This window comes from Choristoneura fumiferana, chromosome 10 (genome assembly GCF_025370935.1).
Source record: "Choristoneura fumiferana chromosome 10, NRCan_CFum_1, whole genome shotgun sequence".
Classification (NCBI taxonomy): Eukaryota; Metazoa; Arthropoda; class Insecta; order Lepidoptera; family Tortricidae; genus Choristoneura; species Choristoneura fumiferana.
The window spans coordinates 4,041,504-4,063,709 of NC_133481.1; the positions used below are offsets into that span (position 1 = coordinate 4,041,504).

Consider the following 22,206-nt stretch of genomic DNA (forward strand, 5'->3'; position numbering starts at 1 on the left):
TGTTGTTGTGAGTCTAACAACTGGTAGCATGGTGTACGGTTGTGTCACTCTGAAGATGAGTTCTGGTTGAGTTCGAAACGCGTCAGTGTAGTGTGGTGGTGGTGATAGATGGGTTTCTGTGATTTGTGTGTGTTCTTACAGTGTGGAGGTGGAGGAACTGCATGAACACGCATATTTTCATAAGCTTAGCTATCGTAAGGTCGCGGGTGAGCAAGGAAATTATTTTAGTTCATTCATAAATTTAAGTCCTTGACCGTACGTGCAACGCAATTTTTTCTTTTCGAAAGAAATAATTCTTACGGAAATTAAAAAAATTGGCAACGCATTTGTTCTTTTCGCTTCAGTCTTTTGATCGAAGGGATTTGTACCGATGGCCAGCAAAAATATTTAAAAAAGGGCACGTGCTTCAAAATGGTTATTAATTATTATTTGATTTTGATCAGACAAATCAAACGAAAACTGACAGTGGCGCCTAGCTTCGAATTGACGGCGACTTGGCGAATTAGCCGCAACGCACACTACTACCGAGCCTTTGGCGTACGATACTGTCGCCGTCCACTCACATATTGACAAATATGAACTAAAATTATCATCTAGATTAAGCTATTAATCAAAAGCTTTCTTTACATAATTAAAGAATGCCGCAATTAAAGAACGAAATAAACGTTAAGAGATGTGATTTTAGTTTCAAATAATCTTTCAAGTGCACATGGTTGGAAAAATAAATTAGTATGGAAATCGTTCCACCTTAACCTTCTAATTCCTAACAATACATTCATGACGTTGATTGCCGTTAAAATATTAGGTCAACCCGTGTTGCGTTGGTAGCCCTGATGAAGAGTTGAATAAAGAATAAAATAATAAAGAATAAGAATCATTTATTCGCCATTTGTAAAAACAAATCTCCCACTCACCGTACGAAACACAGTAGGTAATACTACCATTTCACGCCGGTATTCTTTGGGATTGTGGTAAGGCAGCCAGCAAGCGGTGACAGTACCTACGCTACGGCTACCACACCAAAAACTTACCTATGCTATTACTAACAAATGTATTTCGTACCTAAGGTTTAAATCAATATTAACTAATAATATTTAAGAGTGGCAAACGTCATTATTCAAAGTAAAAAACACGCCACCACACGTTTATTACGTTTTTATCTACGCTTCTATTGATTCGTGTATTAGGTAACTACGTAAATTCGAGATGTCTGGAATCATTCCAAATGCCTCATATCGATACCTGTGGGCTCAAAGGGCGTATAGACCATTTTGACGAAAATGAGATTTTAATGCAGTCTTACTCAGTTTTTTCCCCTCTATCTTTCTGTATATTTAAAATACTGAAAATCACACAAAAAATAGATATACGACCTCTATTTTCTGGTGGTTTAGACAAGAATTACAAAAAAAAACAGGCGTAAACGCAAGCTATTCAGAATGTGAAAATTGCAAAGGTGCTATAGACGTTATTTCAAAATCCAGCATGGTCATATAAGACTACGTTTATCAGATTTGGCGTATACCACCTTGACAATTTCTGAAAATTAAATTAAGTTTGCTATATGACCTGCAACGACGTTTCGTTTTAAGGCTGTATATGCCACCGCAAATAAAATAAAAAGGATACGACCATAACTACTTGCGAAAACAAAATAAAGTTTGTTGTGTGACCTGCAGTAGCATTTCATATGAAGGCAACATAGGTTGACATAGATAAAATTTGGTGTGTACCACCTTTACTTTTTAAGAAAATAGAATATTTTTTGCTTTATCACCGACTGTCTTTGTTAATTTTAAGCAAAACTGTACTTTAAATCCCTTTCAATTTGAACGAATAGGCATCAACAGTTTGCATAATACGATTTACTTTGGTGCGAGTCATACACACAAAATTATTATTGGTATGTCTTTGCTTGTTCTCTTTCTAAGGCGAGCAGCGTTATTAAGCTAGAAAAAGAAAACAACGTCGTTGAAGAAACCTGAAGTGGGGGCGCATCGAGACGCGCCCGCTTACTGATAAATGTTTGTTATTGTTGCCAGCCGGCTTCGACCAAAACAAACATGTTCTGAGAGCCCAATTTTCGGCTGTGCTGTGCTTTAGTATTTCTAATTGTGAAGTGAACATTAGTGGTATTGCCATGAAAGGTGATTTGTCCTTAAAATGGATCAAAAAAACTTAAATGCCTTATTAAAACGACGTGAGGTGCTGTGTAAATTACGTGAGCGTCAAAACCGAAGTTTGAGGTAAGTACAGTATTTTTTACATAAATTAAGCACATTGTCAGGTAGGTTATTATAAGTCAAAAATAACATTGCGACCTAGAATTACAGATTAATAAGCTAACTTATTTGATAATTACAGTTAAGTGGTGCAATTTTCGTCAGTGATCCAAGGAAAATAATATGAGTTTATCGGTTTACATGTCAGTGAATACCTACGATACCGATACTTACTACTTTTTTATTTTTGATCTAGCTCGTACATTGACGTTTACGCCCAATTTTTTTGGATAAAAGTGAATCGGATGACTTGTACTCCTTGAAAATCTAGGAGTATTTTTGTTTAATTACTATTATTAATGCATGAAACAAAAATGGAACACAATGTATTTTAAGGTTTTGAAAGTATTTTTAAGGTATTTGTGGTGTTCAATAAAGCTCTTGTATTGAATAGAAGCTCATCATTAGTTCAATAAATTAAAAATATTGTAATGCATTCAAAAAATACTGATATAAATTTCAACTAACACTATCAACTACTTAACGTTCATTAATCGATTTTTGTGTACAATTGTAATGACATGATTCATCATCAGCCTATTTACGTCCCACTGCTGGGCACAGGCCTCCTCTCACAAGGAGAGGGTTTTTGGGCTTTAAGTTCCCACGCGGGCCCAGTGCGGATTGGGAACTTCACACACGCCATTAAATTGCTTCGCAGGAGTGTGTAGGTTTCCTCACAATGTTTTCCTTTACCGATAAGCTCATGATAAATAATTGTACTATAATAGTCTTCATTATTTTTCAGACCACCCCCGAAAAACGTGGAGATTTCAAAATGGAAAGATACGAGTACATCAGAATCTGAAAATTTAGGAGACACAAAGAGTGGCAATGAAAGTGATTATTTCTTGAACAGTAAAGACTTTATTGATAACAGCGACACAGAGTCAAATCTACAAGTTAAGCCACAAAATTTAGTTATTTACTCAAGTAGCGACACCATTGATGATTTAAATACTTCATCTACTTCGCTGTCACAATATCAATATGATTGTCTTCGAACTCCTCCAAAACCAATTGAAAACAAGCCATCAGAAAAACCGTTGATTATTGCTAATGAAATAATAAGACTGGTTACAAATTCTCAGCTTCACACGAATTTACATAAACACAAATTCAACCAGCCAGCAAGCTATACTGGGTATGAAAGCCGTCAATAAAGAGGATAAACTTACTATTTTACGACATCCTGCCTTGGAATGTAACGTCTCTTCAGAGATTTCAAATACCACACTCGCCGAACCTGCGTCGACGTTCGCAGTTTTTGATCTTGATACAAATGCCTTGTTTATTGCGAAAAATAATATACCAGGCTGCTCAGATGCTCCGAACGAACTAACACACACTGATATCGAACGGCACACTTCTCTTAAAGCAGATGGACGAAGTAGCTGTAACCCATCTAATTCATCATTTACGCCACTGTCAGCCTCCGCCAATGTAATACTAAACCACCCACAGTACTTAGTCACGGACACCACTTCCCAACCTTCGCTTGCGCCAACATCTTACGATGATGTCAATATGCAGTCCCCTTCTAAAATAATTGAAATCACTACGAGCTTACCTGCTGCGACATACATACCTACTAACACCGATGATCACCTGGACATCTGCGTCTCTTCTGAGTCAAACAATAATGCCACCTTCTTTCCTGTTTTAATGTCCGAACCCGATAACGCCGATGTGCAACAAGTTGCCTCAGATGCTGTCGCCTTTCCAGAACGTCCTTTGACTGCCATAAGTGTTATCACAAATGTTGAACTGCATGATCCTCCTGAAACATTTGAAAAAAACGCCTGCGCGCCATTTAATTCCATCAATACCGAGATATACACGGAAAATAAAACACCGAGACGCGCTTGTAATGACATTAGTTATCTGCCGTCTACGTCATCTTCAACCGCTTTGAATATACCAGAAATTACTGCACATGACGAACACTGTAGCCGACACGACCAATGAAATTACTCCAAGCCGAAAAAGACGAATTAACAAAGTGATGAAGAATATATTGATTTTTTATCGGATGAAGAGCAAGACTTCCAGTGGGAAGTTCAGATTTATGGTCTTCTAATGAAACAGATAGTTTGAGCGAAGAATATATATCATTAAAACAAAAGAAAAAAGTGAAGAGTCACAAAATGTGACGACAAAGAAGCCCAAAACATGATAAAGAAAAAAGAACAACGTGAAAATAAGCGAAAACAACGTAAGAAACTAAAGGATGCCGGAAAGTCTTTTGAAACCAAAAAAAGGTATACAAACTGACGATAAAACACTGAAAGAAAATCCGTGTATGGAAGGCAAATGCTTAAAAAAATGTTATGCAATCACAGAAGAAAGAAGAACCTCCCTTTTCAATCACTTTTGGGGCTTGGATTCTCAGCGCAGACGTGACTGGATACTAGTGTTTGCGTTGCGTGCCTTGTAAAAGGAAACGAACAGATTCTCCAGTAAGTCGACGAAACGTTACCTATGAATATTTCATCAATGAGGGAGAAAGCCACAGGCCAGTCTGTCGAAAGTTCTTGTTAAACACATTAGACATTACTCAAAAGTATTTAATCTACACAATACAAAATGCAAGAGAAGACATGGTCAAGAAAGACTCGCGAAAACCAAATGTTACGCCAATACATTAGATGCAGCAAAGCAGTATGTCAAATCATTTATAGAGCAACTGCCTGTTATGCCCTCCCTCTACAGCCGGAAGAAAAGTACTAAATTGTACTTACCAGAAAACTACAAAAATATCCCAAATCTTATTAACATTATAGATTCTATAATAATACAATACACTTTTAAAGTTTAATACGACCCATAAAGTGAAACAATTTGGTTTATACCTACCTTTACTTCATTATCATTGTAAAGTAGGTTTAGGGCGTTATTACGAGATTTATTTTCTTACGGTGAAATACCTAACGAAAAACCGAATCAGCATTAGATAAAACCTTTTTTTTTGTAAAATAAAAAAAAACTAACTTTAACGCCCTAAGTTCTATGTAAAATAACAATTTTTTTGGGCGTACACGACATGCTGTTTTTGTTTTCCATGGCGTATAAGGCACCTATTTCTTTTGTTACAGGGTTATTCATAAATATTATTAATCCACATTAAGTAATCAATAATTCTAAGAACTTTTGCCTAAGTAAGTTTTTTTATAACAGTTAAAACAAAAAAGTTAAAAAAAAATTTTAGTTTTCTTTTTAGTTTTTCACCTCTCCTGAAAAGTTGACTTTTGGTCTATACGCCCTTTGAGCCCACAGGTATCGATATATTAGACGGCGGCTGGCCTTCAGATGACGGCCTCGGGCCTAGATCCCCTAGTTTTTTCAATAAACATCTCCTGAAGTATGTTTCTATAATAAATAAGCGCAACAAAATCTTACTCGAACAAGTCATGAAACCTACTTTTAAAAACTGCAAAAAAGGAGCAGGTTGTCAATTCGTTTTTTTTTAAATGTTACGTCAAAACTTCTTCATTTATATTCTCGATTTGATATATTTTTTATTGGTAAGAGAATTATCCCAATTAGGTTCCATTGTTACTTAGGCAGGATCTATGAGTGGATCCTATAGAAATCGAGGGAACTCTTCAAATATTGTAATGTAGGGATACCATACCTACTTACTACCTACTACCAGATGTTAGACACCACCACCTGAATGAACTAGAACGGTGTACGGGTGTATTGCTTGAGTTCTGGTTGAGTTCGATTGGCGTTAGTGTAGTTGGTGGTGGCATCAACATCTATGTACATACAGACTGCATATTTCTCACATCAAAACGGCGCACGAAATTTGTTCACAGCGCCGATTTGTGAACCTTTCACTATAGTTTGTTGACGTTCGTGACAGTGGTTGTGTCCTTGTTGTGTCAAAGTAATATTAATGATTGATGCGCCGCGCTTTTTGTTCTAAATAGCCAGTCTAGTGCCGTAAGGTACATATACGTATACAGCATGTATTTGTGATACTACCTAAAACTTTAAGGGTATTTAGTGAAGACCCTAATTATCATTTTTTATTATGTTTTAGTAAAAAAATTAGACTTATTATTTTCCTTATAATTAGCACGCAATATAAGTGATAATACTTTGTTTTTGTTCAAAACGTCGCACTTGTTGACTTGACAGCTGTCACGGAACGCTTCTCTCTCGTATCAAATTATTGTACGCATTACATTGCTGCTCGAAAATATTTCAAAAATTAATTACGCTCTGGTAGTTAATTCTAAATTAAAAATTTGTTTTGATATCGGTTCACAGCACTTAAATCTTCGTCTAGTTACAGTTTGAGGTAGTCTCAAAAAACAGGCTGTGTGGATGTCAATGGGTGGTGGTGATAGTTGGGTTTGTGTGATTTGTGTGTGGTTTTACTATGTGGACGTGGAGGAGCTGCATGAACACATATTAGTCGCGTAGTTTTGGTAATAGTTCATTAATGTGGATCTCCGCAAATTACCTAACGCCTGATACGATAAATTGAATAAACAACGATTGCTGGTTAAATAAAAATTTGAAAAATACAATATTCTACAGCCATATCCAGAATAAAATGCAAACATACATACATACAAACTTACATTATTTACTTATTTAAAGCATTGTGTTCCAGCTTCCACTGTTTTAGACTTTTAAACTTGTCGTTTCCTAACTGAATGCTTCACTCATTCACTCAAAGGTTGACCGGTAGAGATCCCTATAGGGATATGTCCGCTTTTGTACATGTATCTCAACGTTTATTTGTCGACTGTTTTTGTTTATTTTTTCTGGACAGTAAAGAGTTTACATACTTATATACGTTTACCACATAATGCTAAATGTTTATTCATTATAATTACGTAGATTCGTCTCTCAGGTAAATACAAAGCAGTGAGACAAATGAGCCCTGTACAGTTCCACACCAAAGCGTTTAATCTTCAACAGGGAATACATAAGGGAATAAGCCTGAATGTTTTACGTAAAATGTACCTACTTCCCTCGCAAACAGGTAGATGTTCTGAGTATTACGTAGTTTATTTCAGTTAGTTTTATTCGTTTCGCATTCATTTTGAAAGCTTCCTTTTATTTGTTTACGAATTTGTTTATGAGTTTTTTTTTTCTATTTACTTGCTCTCTCATTCATAAAAACGTTTGATAATTAAGCTTATGTTAACTTATCAGTAGTTTGTCTTTATCTATCGCTTTGACATTAGCCTTTGCAAGTAACAGACAAAGCATACATTCTACTATGAAGTTTAGAACATAACATTACACTTACTCCTAAAATGATGGTATGAAGTAGGTACTAGGACCGCATCATTGCGTAGGAGTAACCTGTTTATAAGATATGAGCATTTATCCCTACGCGCTTAACCCAACATTGAATTATAAATGCCAAAGGGACAAAATTAACCCCTATTGAGACCGCATTCATATTAAAACTTTAAATAAATAAGCTACATACTTTTATTTTTAGGCTGTCGCATGGACTGACAATGATGAATGAAAAAGGGTTCCAATTTAGCTGTTTGAGTCGGGTTACCCAATAAGTTATAAAATTCGATGTATCTACCTTATTTTATTACGAGATGTTATGCTACTAATAAAAACATACTTATCAGCCTTAGAACGCCATCTATTGAAATATTTGGTGAACCAATATCACATTTTCTTATTTTGTGAGTAATACTTAGGTACACCTAGTTTCGAGCATGGCAATTTGTTATGAGCAGAGCCCATACTTTTGATGCCGATGACATGAATTTGATGTCACGCTGCATATAGTGATTGATTGATTGAATCCAATTAGTGTTTCGTCATAATTAAAACTTTATCGACCTGTCCCATAAGTGATTTTCGGAAATTCCCACGCGAATTTTACAAAATCCCGGGATTTTAATTGCGAATAAAGTGCGAAGCCGCGGGTAAACACTTGTATTTAAATAATACTTCACTAAGTGTAGATACATGTCAATATACGAGTACATCATCATCATGAAAAGTACGGGCTCTGATTATGAGATAGATTACTGAACTTTATCTGTATAACCATAACAACTTAAGTACGTGATTTTTATTTTAATCACACACACATTATGTTTGTTCATAAATCCTAACAAATAAACAAGCACATTCACATTTAAGTATAATTTATTATTATACTTAAATAGCAATTATTATTACAGTTAAATGTGAATAATAATAATTGTTTGTGTGTTGGTTAAAATTTTACGTTTAAATGCTCAACCGATCGTATGGAATGAATAGTGTGGAATGGGTCTCAAACTATCTACACTCGAGAGCAAAAGTTTCGTGTCACTAACATTTACTTCAATATCTTGAAAACGAATAAAGCTATTGTATTGAAATAAATTGAACCTTATAGACAATTTAATGTTATTAAAATAAAATGCATAACATTTATTACTGATCATTTGTTTTATTTTGTTTAAAACGACAAACTAAAAATGTCGTCAATTTGCTTGCAAAACCAAAACTGAAAACATTTAAGATTTTATATTTACAAGTAGTTTTAACGCAGTTTAGTACTTGGTGTTACCCCCACGTGCTGTCTGCACTGCTGCAATGCGATTCGGCATGCTGTACACCAAGTTTCTGAAACACTGTTGGGGAATGTTCTCCCATTCCTCTACCAAAGCATGTTTCAAGTCACGAAGCGTAATTGAAGGAGGATCTCGCTGTCTCACACGTCGTCCGAGCTCGTCCCAGGCGTGCTCGATCGGGTTAAGGTCGGGGCTACGTGCTGGCCACTCCATGGGACGAATATTCACCTCATCGAGGTAGGTTTGCACTACACGAGCAGTTTGGGGATGGGCGTTACCGTGCATAAAGATAGCATTTTCACCGAGTCTTGCCATAAATGGACCGACGTGCTCGGTAAGGATTTCATCCACGTATCTTACGCCATTAAGAGTACCGTTTTCGATCAGTACTAGCTTTGTTCGGCTTTCTGCAGAAATTCCAGCCCAGACGAGTACCGAACCACCACCTTATGCCACCTTTTCTTCAATACAGGCTTGCATTAATCTTTTTCCTGTTCTTCTGTATACCTTTGCCCTTCCGTCGTTTTTATACAGCATAAATTTTGATTCGTCCGAGAACATGACATTTGACCAATTTTCAATCGCCCAATCTGAATGTTCGCGTGCATAAATTTGTCTTGCTATACGATACCATAGTTACGATACGATACGATAGTTTCGGACCATTCGCGGGTCTAAATCGTTTCAAATTACCTTCAGCAAGTCGCCGTCTTACAGTCCAAGTACTAGGGTTGCTTCCACCAAGCCCTAAAAAATGTTGAGTCAGTGCTGTTCCCGTAAGAAATCGATTTCGCAGCATAGTGTTAACTGTATATCGATCTTCCCGTTCCGTTGTACACCTGGGTCTGCCTGGTATTGGTCTACGTAGGTTCAAACCAGTTTCTAGAAACCGCTGGCGATCACGCTGGACTGTAGACAACGATACACCGACTATTCTTGCAGTTTTTCGCTGACTTGTCCCAATTTCCAGCAGCGTGAGGATTCTCGTACATTCCTCGGGTGTGAGTGACATAATTACTTCTTTGATAATGACTATTGGATACTTGGGGCACTTCTTATAAACACATTTTATGACAGAACAAAAACAAAAGCAAAGACAGTTGCGAAAATTAGAAGTTCTAATTTGAGAAAAAAGCGATCATTTTGTTTATAACTTCTTTAATGGCATTACTTCACGTCAACCAATAAGTTTTTATACGTGTAATGAAGGATTATTAAATTGTCTATAAGGTTCAATTTATTTCAATACGATAGCTTTATTCGTTTTCAAGATATTGAAGTAAATGTTAGTGACCCGAAACTTTTGCTCTCGAGTGTAGTTTGAGACCTTTAGAAAGGCATAGGATATATAGTTTTATCAGACAACGTCGGGGGCAAAAGCTACTTATTGTAGTTATACTATAACTTTGAACAAGTTTTTTCTCATAAAAATTATGGCTAAATACGTTGATTTTCGGCTTAAAATTATGTGTGCGATACGGAGTTCTTTTTGGTTTCAATGTTTTCATCTCCTATGCAAACTATACACTATAAAGCCATAAAGATTTATTTGCTGGATGATAACACTATTTGCTAACGTAGATAAGCACAATGTCATGGCGAATAATAGTAACTGCGCGACAGATGCTATTGTATCATAAAGTCACGGAAAATTAATGTTTAGGCTGTTCAAAGCCTTAACAAACAGGGCGGTCTGCAGTTCCGAGTTAAGAATAGATTATTTGACACTACCCTTTTCAATCGACATACTTTTTGTGTCAACTTTGCCTATCATTTTTTTTTTTTTTTTTTTTATGTAGCCTGTATTATGTCCCACTGCTGGGCAAAGGCCTCCCCTTTTTCTCCGCCACTCTTCCCTGTCCTGGGCATGCACCCGCCAATCGAGCTGAAAAGCGCTCAGGTCGTCCGCCATCTCCTCTTGGGTCTGCCTCTGCTCCTATGCCCATCCCTCGGATCCCATCATTATCATTTATACTTTGAAAAAAAAAAATCGTTAAATTGTCCCTTGAAATAATTGTCATAAAGATTATCCGGAAAATTTGAGGTACGAGCTTTAGGCAATGAAAGGGAGAAAGAAAGAAAAGAAGGAAAGAAAACATTTATTCCTGACATTTTACAAAACCAAGAAAAAGAAAACGGAAATCCAGACAAATATTGTCACGAAACGACGCTATTCCTCGTTTGCAAAAGGACGAGAAGTAGGGATTGCGATTATGATTATTGTCAAATCTTTTCAGTGTCACAAAAATTTGTTCAAAAAGCGATTATACTGTTGCGAGCTCCTTAAGTTATGTACAACTTTGCCCAGCAACTTTCAGGTTCTGACGTAGGCACGTTGACGTCATATTTGCCAATACACTTGCTAAGGAACATGAGAGCTAAACGTAGGACGGAAATAAACGGTAGATTGGCATTGTCGTGTATGGTTGAACAGATACCGAGGGTGGGACGTCCATTAGAGGACTTCGCCCATTCATAATTAATGCAGTACGGTTCAAGCTTTGCGGTATTGCCGTTATCTTGCGATATTTAATATTTATGACGAACGGATAGTCCAGTGGGTAGTGACTGTGACTACGAATGTATAAGTTGTGAGCCCAAAGTGGTTAACGTTGTGTCTAGGCAATTTTCGTCTTAATCATCATCATCATCATCCCAGCCTATATACGTCCCACTGCTGGGCACAGGCCTCCTCTCAGAACAAGAGGGCTTTTCGTCTTAATAAAGTGGAAATATTATAAAATCGGTAGGAACAAACGAAAGAAAACATCAAAGCGGATCAACAAATGAATGTTTGAATGGTAAAACAATAAAACCTTTTGTAGAAATTACTTTCGATTTTAATTTTATTTCTATTGGCCTATCTTAAAATTGTATGAATGAAAAAAAAACAATAATTCCAAATGCGACTGTTAAAAAATATAATGCAATATAGTTTGCAAAAAGTTTTTTTTAATTTCTAATTTATCCCCAAAAATGCCCCCCATATTTTACAAACTACCTCTTACAAAAAATATAATGTTGAATGCCAGCATCAAATGTTACAAATACAGTAACAAAAGTTAAGCAAAAGTACAATCAAATAATTTATTAAATCAGGCGTTACCTTGCGGAGGACCAATATCAATGAAATAAAAACAATTACGCAGCCTTGCCATGGACGTAGCTATCATAAGATCGCAGGTGACCAATTTACTAGTTTTTAGTTCGAAGTACGATCAGTAAAAAACACTAGTATTAAATAAAAAAAAATCCTAAACTGTATACAACTACTGCGTGTATTTTTGATACAACCTCCTATTTTAAGGGTAGTTAGCGAAGGCCCTAATAATCACATTTTATTATATTTTTGTAAAAAAATACTTATTATTTTCTTTATAAAATAAATTAGCACGCACTGTATCACTACGTGATACTATTTTGTTTTATTCAAAACGTCGTACTAATGACGTGACAGCTGTCACAGAAAGCTTCTTTCTCGTATCAAATTACTGTACGCATTACATTGCTGCTCGAATAAAAAATCAAAAATTAATTAGTTACGCTCTGGTAGGTAATTCTAAATTAACAATTTCTCCGGCACTTAATCTACGTCTGGTTACAGTATGAGGCTATATCACCAATACACGCTGTATATATTGCAGCATTACTTAAACGTCCACGAGCTCATAAGGTGCTCGTGAACCCTAAGCAAGCTGACATAAATCAAAACACGTAGAATTTTGCAGAAAACACTTTTTATTTAAAAATTAAACAGCCGCACTTTAAAAGAAAAACACACAAATAACTATAAAAAACACAAAAAATAAACAAATTGTTATAAAAAATTAACCAAAAAATATATATAAAAAATAAACACAAAAAAGGAACAGATTTTGGTATCACATGTTGTTAGACAGAGCTGTTAGTGAATTAGGTACGTAAGAACATTATAATTGGTACGGTTATGGAAAAAAGTTAATCAGCCGCAAGCCAAATAAATCCAACATCAAAACAGAAATGCGCCTTTGTAAAGACCTTTTTTGAATTTGAAAAGGAAATCATCCCCTAAAAACCTATACAAAAGACAATATTAAAAACTTAGGTAATCCCTGAAATGATGTAAGCTAGTACTAATGACTACATGCATGTATTCACCGGGTGACCAACCTAAAATCTATGAGAGCGAAAAAAACTATTATACGTTTGTCTTTCATATATGATATTAGCAAAACATTATTAGCATTATTTAATAGGGGTGATTAGGTTATTTAAACTCTTTTTAAACAGTTCACCACGAAACGGTACGCTCTTCTGAACCTCCACGCTAACGGATCCCACGGAGCAGTAGACGTCACACGCTCCAGTCTCCCGAGATTAAACGTGCGGATAATAACCACATGGCGACACCCATCACGAGTAGGTGGTAGATCAGGATGTTAGTAGGGGTATAGGTAGGACTGAAAAGAGAATTTTAATTAGCCCACAACAAGGAAAAGACCCAAACTAACACGTCCCTAGACAACCACGGAATCAAAACTTACCCGATGAAAATCGGCAGTATCGGAGAAATCGTTAAAACGCCCAGTCACATGGGCGTGCAGCAGAAAAGCAGCGGTCAACCGTTTAACATCTTGCGGCACAAGCCGGCCACACACAATTGGTAAAATCACTTGTACTGACTTTTATCAATCACTACACCAAAGGAAAAACTGGTTGCAGAATATTTTTTAAATCAAAATTCCAACTCAGGCGAGAGCTCTGCGCTATCCAACATGTGATCAAAGAATAGAGGCCAAAAACAAAAACATCAGTCGAACCAACGAAACAAAGAATTCAAATTTCAAATTTCAAATCAGAAACCAAATGTGTAATATAAAAGAGTTAACTGCCAGCACACAACCGGCCAGTAAAAATGCTTGGAAAATGAACAAAAAGTATGCAACAAGCAACTCGCATGCAGCGTTGTAATGCTGCAATATATACTAGAAAAGCTAGCGGCGTATATACTGGGGACATCAGGGCTACTACGAAACTCCAAGTTCGTGTCGTGCGATCCCTCTGACACTTATACTATTTAAGACGAGAGTGAGAGTGACGGTACGATACGAACTTCGAGTTTCGAGTTTCTTAGTAGCCCTGTACCCTTAGTGTAAGTTTTCGGTTACAAAATACGTCTCGATCGCGTTCGCGTTAAAATCTCAATTTGTATGGAAACACGAACATCGCAAACTTTCCGCTAGAGGCGCTGTTCGTGTTTGCATACAAATTGAGGTTTTAACGCGAACGCGATCGAGACGTATTTTGCAACCGAAAATTTACACTAAGGGCACTGCAGAGGCGAGCTCTTCGTTAGTGAGGATACGGCTTATGACGTCACCGGCGGTTTCAAGTTTACGTCGTATATCCGCTGTCATATGATATCCAATGGTAATAAATTGAGAAGCACCATTATCTGCCTACACTATAAATAAAGTGAACTTGAATTAAAAGTAAGTAAACAAAAGGAGATAGCGGCTTTGGACGTGTATCCAAGGGATTGACCTATCATTGCATGCAGTGCACGATGTGTCTGCTGTTTTACGGTATACAACTTTAAATGAAGGGTCCACGGAGAAAACATGTCTAGTCATCTGTCATTTGATTGCGATTGCGAGCGTCAGAAACGTAAGACAATACGGCCTCGGGTGTCCATGGGCCTGTAATCGGAAATCTGTATCAATAATAATTTATTGAATCAGGCGTTACTTTGCGGAGGTCCATATCAATGAACTAAAAGAATTTCCTATCGTAAGGTCGCGGGTGAGCAAGGAAATTCTTTTAGTTCATTGTATCAATAATAATAATTATATATTTTATTTATACTATTGTTTAATTTGCAAATAATTAAATTACATGTCAACCAAAATAAACAAAATAAAATCAACCTAAACCTATAATATAACCTACAATCTAAGACCTAAACTACAACTTGCTTGTTTGCTTTTATTTATTATATTTATTATCTATAAATAATAAGTACATTTTTCGTGTTTGTTTCAATTATAGAATAGCTAAATAAAGTTATCATATCGCTGTTGCATCCGGATTACGGTACTAGTTGGTACTTGATAAAGTATTTGATTGCTCGTATAATTTGTTAATACGACGCTTTTATTGAGAGTTGACCGACTAATTAATATATATTTTAAGCTTGTAGCATGCTTAGTTTATCCTCCACCCCAGCCTATATACTTCCCACTGCTGGGCACAGGCCTTCTCTCGGGATCACGCGGACCTACTGCGAATTGGGAACATCACACACCCCATTGACGACCAGATGGCCTAGTGGTTAGAGAACCTGACTACGAAGCTTGAGGTCCCGGGTTCGATTCCCGTGTCGGGGCAGATATTTGTATGAAAAATACGAATGTTTGTTCTCGGGTCTTGGGTGTTTAATGTGTATTTAATTATGTATCTATATCTATATAATTATATTTATCCGTTGCTAAGTACCCATAACACAAGCTTTGCTAAGCTTACTTTGGGACTAGGTCAATTGGTGTGAATTGTCCCGTGATATTTATTTATTTATTGAATTGCTTCGCAGTTATATTTTCCTTCGACGTAGAGCTCATGTTAAACAAATATAAATTAGGAAACGAATTTTGAAATAATCAGAGGTACGATCCTGGATTTGAACCCGCGATCCTGTGCTTGAGAGACAGTAGGTCAAACCACTCGGCTACCACGGTTGTCATACATAGATATACATATTGTAACTTATAATAGAAGTACTGTATTTTTTCGTAATTACTTGTAAATAAAGGAAAGCCGTGGTGGCCTAGTGGTTTGACCTATTGCCTCTCAAGCAGAGGGTCGTGGGTTCAAACCCCGGCTCGCACCTCTGAGTTTTTCGAAATTCATGTGCGGAATTACATTTGAAATTTACCACGAGCTTTGCGGTGAAGGAAAACATCGTGAGAAAACCTGCACAAACCTGCGAAGCAATTTAATGGTGCGTGTGAAGATCCCAATCCGCACTGGGCCCGCGTGGGAACTACGGCCCAAGCCCTCTTGTTCTGAGAGGAGGCCTGTGCCCAACAGTGGGACGTATATAGGCTGGGATGATGAAAGGAAAGCAGAAAAAGGAATAAATCCAAAGGGATAATTCGCCTATTTTTTTTTAAGAAAGCGTATCCGCGAGCTTAAGCTAGTACGAAAGGGTTAATTAAAAGTTTAGTCGGGAACGTGGTAGGTAAACTGTCAACATGTTTACCCGCCAAATTACTCTGCGTGTGGCAACACTGTAGGTTTGAGTATGTCACGAACTTTAATCTGGGAATAAGATACACCTACCTAATGTTTAACCTCTTAACCGCCACAGCCATCCAGTCGTGACAGCCAATGGAATGCTTTGGTCATCTAGACATGACTAACATTCAACTCGAAATGAATCCTTCTGGTTTTTCTGTGGCGTACAAAGCACGTCACTTCGTTTGTTTTGTGGCGGTGAAGAGGTTAATGGTCTGGCAACCATTTAAAGTACACATGTTTTTACCAAAATGGGTCACAAATTGACAATATAACCGACCTGACTATGAAGCTTGCCCGGGTTCGATCCAAGGTCAGGGCAGATATTTGTATGAAATATGCGGATGTTTGTTCTTGAGTGTTCTCGGTGTTTAATATGTATTTAGGTATCTATTTAAAAATATTTATCTGTTGCCTAGGGTACCCATAAACCTATAACACAAGCTTTGCTGACTTTGGGACTTTTGGTAGTTAGGTATTCACTTGTTTACCTGAGAAAAAGACCAACACCTATTATCCTATTAGGATCCTATTAGGGTTCTTTTTTTCCCTTTTGAGGTACGGAACCCTAACAAACTTTTGTACTTTTTCTTGACTCAAAGTAAAAGTCAAAATATCTTTATTCAATTGAGGCTATAACAAGCACTTATGAATGTCAAAAAAATCTTCCACCGGTTCGGAAAAACCTCTGTTGAGAAGAATCCGGCAAGAAACTCAACGATTTTTTTTAAATAGATTTACAATATTATTAAATGATATCTATACATTACAATTATATTGTCATCCAAACTAATTTCAAGTCAATACTATTATACTGGTAGGGGATAAAATTAAATTTGCAAGGTTTAACCTTAACAAACATTACATATTCAATAAAACTAGTCAAAATAAGTATTATATTATTCTACTGCATACTATGTTAATAAAGCCATTTTTCACTTCCGTAACCCATTTTACTTGTAAAACGGAATCGTTTCACCCCAATCAGCTCGATATCACCAAAGGTCACATTACAAACCAGGCTTATTAACAAGGTTAACATTCTTACCGTTTGTTTCGCGCACTAAATACAGCCAAATTCACTTTTCACATCCCATCACGTTGTGTGTTTGTTTTGTTTTCAGTGTGCACGGTGGGCACAGTGTGTTGTCGCGAGAGTTGGAGTCGAACTGGCGGCGGAGCGCTGCAGTCGCGGTATTACGCCCTCCGTGCAAGGCCGCGCGGCGGAAGGCCACAACTCATTTTAATCCCGTTTCAGCGCGTAGACATTCCTGAAGGATACATGTTTGAGGACAGGTTATCTGAAATAAAGGGATCAACTTTGTATTTTCAAATCTTCGTTTAGTTCGAGGGAAAAGTGCACTACTAGATCGAATGCGTATCAACTCAATGTGGTCTTGGAATTCATACACATAAATGATCATTTGCCATAACTCGTTTTACCTTGAAAACTGTAAATAATTCCTGATTGTTATAAAATAAACCTAACCTAACCTGTAAAGTTCTACAGTTATACTTTTAAATTTCCTAAAAATTTTATGGATTAAGAGAAAAAAGAGTTATGGAAATGATCATTTTGAGAAACATTACATTATGGCTTACACTAATATGGATTGCGAACGTGTCTACACAAAGTAAATTACAATATTTAAACTCGTTTAGAATTAAATGCTCTAGGAAAGCAATGATCAAAACATCGCAGAAATATTAACAATAGATAGGTGCAATATCGTCGTTCATCATCATCATCATCGTTGTCCCAAGTATAGTATAAATTATGAGGTAAAATCGCAAAAAGCTGAAAACCTTATGATGTCGATTTTTTTATATTAGGTATACTTACCTACAGTTTAAACTTAAACTTAGCACTAAAAGTGATTAAAAAACTTATTCATACTAGAAATAAAACAATTATATATAAACGTTAATCACTCCTAAAACTCGTATCTCGATACCTCCTACGTATACTGGTACAAGTGACAAATTTCTGATTTTTAGTTTTTTGCATTTTTGTGATTAATATTTCCTTATTTACCTACCACAAAAAATTTGGACGGATATTCCTATTAGTTTTGGAAATAAAGTGACGTATATGAATGCATCTAACACCGTTTTGCTAATCGGTACAACGTATACTGAGGCAACCGACATGCACCACTATACGCGGCACCGATATTGTCGCGGGGCCGGGGAAGTCGAGTGTAACTGGCAGTTGCCTCAGTGTACGCGCTAGCCGTCGCTGCGTGCGGACCGCTTAAACTGTTCTACGAGCACATAATTTGATAGTATATATAAAAAAAAACATGTTTTGGTTTGGCAAGACCACAATAGCCGTATTTCTCATAGACAGCCATGGAAACTAAATCCAATGTGAAACCTTTTCGTGATCTATTTCGCTATGATTTCTTTGGCAAATGTATGGGATGTCAACATAACATTGGTAGTACAACGGTTCCACCCCAGTACCAGTACGTGATTCAGTTTCCTCGGCTATACCTACATGTACTCGTGCTAGAAATATAACATTGCAGTATTACATTGCATTTTGGTAGTTGAGCATCCCCAAAAAGAAGGCGAAGGCATGCATGCTTTAATTAAAATGAGAACAGTAAATTTCAATATACCTACAGGTTGATAAAAAAAATCCTGTACTATACTGTAACCCATATTAGGGCTACTGATTACTAATACGATATAAGTGGGAAAACATCGAAATTAGAAAGTCTTCTTGCGACTCCACTTCCATACAAAACTCTTTTTTTTTCGAATCACAGTATTTTTCTACTTGGATCATATTAGTAATTAGTAGCCCTAATGTGGTTTAAAGTATAGTACAGGTTTTTAATAACACCCTATACACATTTTTTATACACACCTAAGAAATGGTACCTGGCTATGTATATGGCGAAAACGGGTAAACCGTATGAAGTTATAGAAGTTTCCCAAGACTCAGAAACAGACACAAAATTTAAATCTATTGTCAAGAAGACATTAATATATAAGGCGTATTATTAAAATTAATGATTATATCATGGATAGGGAAATTTGGAAATAATTCCGATCCGCATTGGCGAGTGCTTACTCCAAATAGCGAATTGAGAACTGTTTTAAATATGTAGTTGTGTTAAATACTTGTGATGTATAGATATCACTAAAATATGATTGTAAATCTGTTTACAAAATATACCTAGGTTTATTGCCAGACTCTTCTCAACAGAGGTTTTTACGAACCGGTGGTAAATTTTTTGACATTCATAAGTGCTTGTTACAATCTAAATTGAATAAAGATATTTTGACTTTGACTCAATATTCCATGTCAAAGCTTGTCTTAAGCAAAGTGCCAATCAGACTCGCGCACGAAGGGTTCCGTACCATCTATACTACTTCATTAGGATTAGCAAAAAAATTGCAAAAAAAAAAATACATTTGTTGTATGGGGCCCCTTAAATATTTATTCTGATCTATTTTTTGTTGTATATATATTATATCGACTACAGTTATACATAATCTGTGAAAATTTCAACTGTCTAACTATCATGGTTCATGAGATACAGCCTGGTGACAGACGGATGGACAGCGAAGTAGTATAAAGTAGTAGGGTTTCCGTTTATACCCTTTGGATACGGAACCCTGAAGAGGCACAAAAAGCTAAACCGTTATGTGGATACAAATGGGTGCGATGCGATATATGTATCACATGAGAACCTTTCACAATAAAATACGAGTACACATTTGAACAGGAATACGAATCCATTGAATGTGCTTCCATTAATTTAAAGCACTTAATACAATTACTTTTCTTAATAAAACCATTTATATTTCAAGTGAGGTTTTTATAAAGGTATATTTCTGTATTTTGTATAGCACGTTTAAAACATTACTAGCGGTATATTGTACAAGTGGCATGCTAATGTTAGCGTATATTGATGCAAGTGATTAAAACGTTTATAAATCAATAGATGAAGGTAAAAGAGCATCTGTTTTATTGTTCATTGCAAGCCATATAAGTATTTCATCTAAAAATTCATATACAATATAAAAATATCGTTAGATCAGTAATCTACGCATTACGCCGTATACTGGAGCAAGTGGTAGTTAGCTCAGTATACCGCACAACTACAAGATGTAAAATACGCGTATAGTAGTGTATCTGCAATTTTCTCAAAAACTATAAAAAAATTCAAAATTCCATGAATACAGGTAGAAAGCAAATATTTTCTTTGGAACCAATGCAAAATTTTGAAAAAATTATATCATCAAATGAGAAAGTTACAGGTTTTGGAACCTTTGAACAGCTCTCCTGTAAATTTATGATTATGCACTTGTACCAGTATACTTAGGAGGTGTCGATCTATTGTTGCTAAAGATAATTCTAACTTTAAAATTATCTCTTAAAATAACATATTACCTAAAGGAACTTAATACGCTTTATCACACGTCCGCTAGAAAGCTTCAAGTGCTTCTTCTTAACCTCGTTTTAAAAAGCTGCCTTTTTCTAGTTACGTAGAAATTATCATAGGCACACTTAATTTAATATCTACATTGTATACCTGTTTTTGTACTGCTTACTGTGTTGGTGTTCAATAAAGATTTATCGTAGGTATTGTATTGTATTCTGTATGCTCCTTATTTTTAAACGCCAGTTGCTGAGATCAGCCGCCGTATTGTCTAACTGGCTGACGTTCGCGATCGCATTTCCGTCTCTTTCTATCATCATCCTATACCGTGTGACAGAAAGGAGTAGTGTAAACGATTGCGATTCCAAGTGTTTTCGATAATAAGCAGTGTGTTAAAGCAACGGATCACGGTGGATGCATGCCGTATTCAACCGAAGCAACTGAAGCTCTATAGGTATAGGGAAGGTTTTTGTTTAACAGTGGATGTCCTATGGATGAAGAATTTGAAGAAGACGAAGTATTTTCTCGTTTCTATATTATTATTCTTATCCATGTCACGTCACGTCATGTCATGTCACGAATAAATGTTTTCTATTTTTCTTTATTTCTTTCTTTCTTTTAAAGTGAAGCAAGCAAGTTCGATTAAAATTCGTTTGATAGTGCGGTAGCTTTTGATTTATTTGTGACGCCTGGATACACTAAACAAAATGTAATCTCGGGATTTTGCAAGACGAGTGAAGGTTTTACTCAAACAATATTTTAGCAATTTTTAAGGATTTACTAGCAACAAAATTTACAAGTTATATTTCTCAATTATTATCTTGCTTTTTGCATCACTCGCTTAGGTGCTTGCAAAACTTTCTGCCTCTCAAAAAAAAAATTACTCTAGGTCAGGCCTTTTGCTTGCGCTTCTAGACTATGGTGATATTGGTTATCTGGATCTGAGTGAGGGGTTGCTTGACAAGCTTGACCGTCAACAGAATGTGTGTATCCGTTACATTTTTGGCTTCCGTAATTATGACCACGTGTCTGACTTCCGCGCACAGTTGAACTAGTTGCCTATCAGGGATCGTAGGAATATTCATGTACTGTCATTACTTTTCAACACTCTTTTCAATCCTTCTGCTCCCATATACCTCTCTCCGAGCTTTCAGTTACCTGGCTGCTGGTAGTCAGCATCGTTTAAGGTCGACCGCCAACCTCCTCTTAGCCTGTCCTTCTACCTCTAACAAAAACCTACTCTAAATCATTCACGGTGCAATCTACAATGCTGTGGAATCGGTTACCGACCTCCATCAGGCAATCTCGCACCGTAGGATCGTTCAGGGAGGGTTTGATTAAAATGTGGCTCACACCTTCTTAAATTTTGAAAACATTTTTTTTTTGTTTATTGTATTGTTATGTATTATTTATATTATGTTTGTAAAAAGTGTATGAGGCGAGTGTGAGTGAAAGTGTTGGAAGGGGTAGACCTAGGCGGACGTTTCGAGACCAAATCAGGGACGTGACAAGAGTACCTACCCTAAACCGAAGAGCATGTATGAAGGGGATAATGAAATTGGACGAAGCGAAACAAGTATGTAAGGATCGTAGCAAGTGGAAAGAAGTGGTCTCTGCCTACCCCTACGGGAAAGAGGCGTGATTATATATTATTGAAGTGGTCAATCGAGCGCCGCAATGTAATGCAACTTGCACGAT

General features: G+C 36.5%; 1 protein-coding gene across 1 annotated transcript in view; it reads right to left on the reverse strand.

Annotated features, from left to right (window-relative positions):
* Syt1 (Synaptotagmin 1) overlaps positions 1-17,281 on the reverse strand; it is a 59,080-nt gene extending 41,799 nt beyond the window's left edge. The window contains exon 1 of the mRNA XM_074093147.1: positions 17,160-17,281. The gene's annotated coding sequence lies outside the window, so the exon portion shown is untranslated. The remainder of the gene's footprint in view (positions 1-17,159) is intronic.
* Between the last annotated feature and the right edge of the window lie 4,925 nt (positions 17,282-22,206).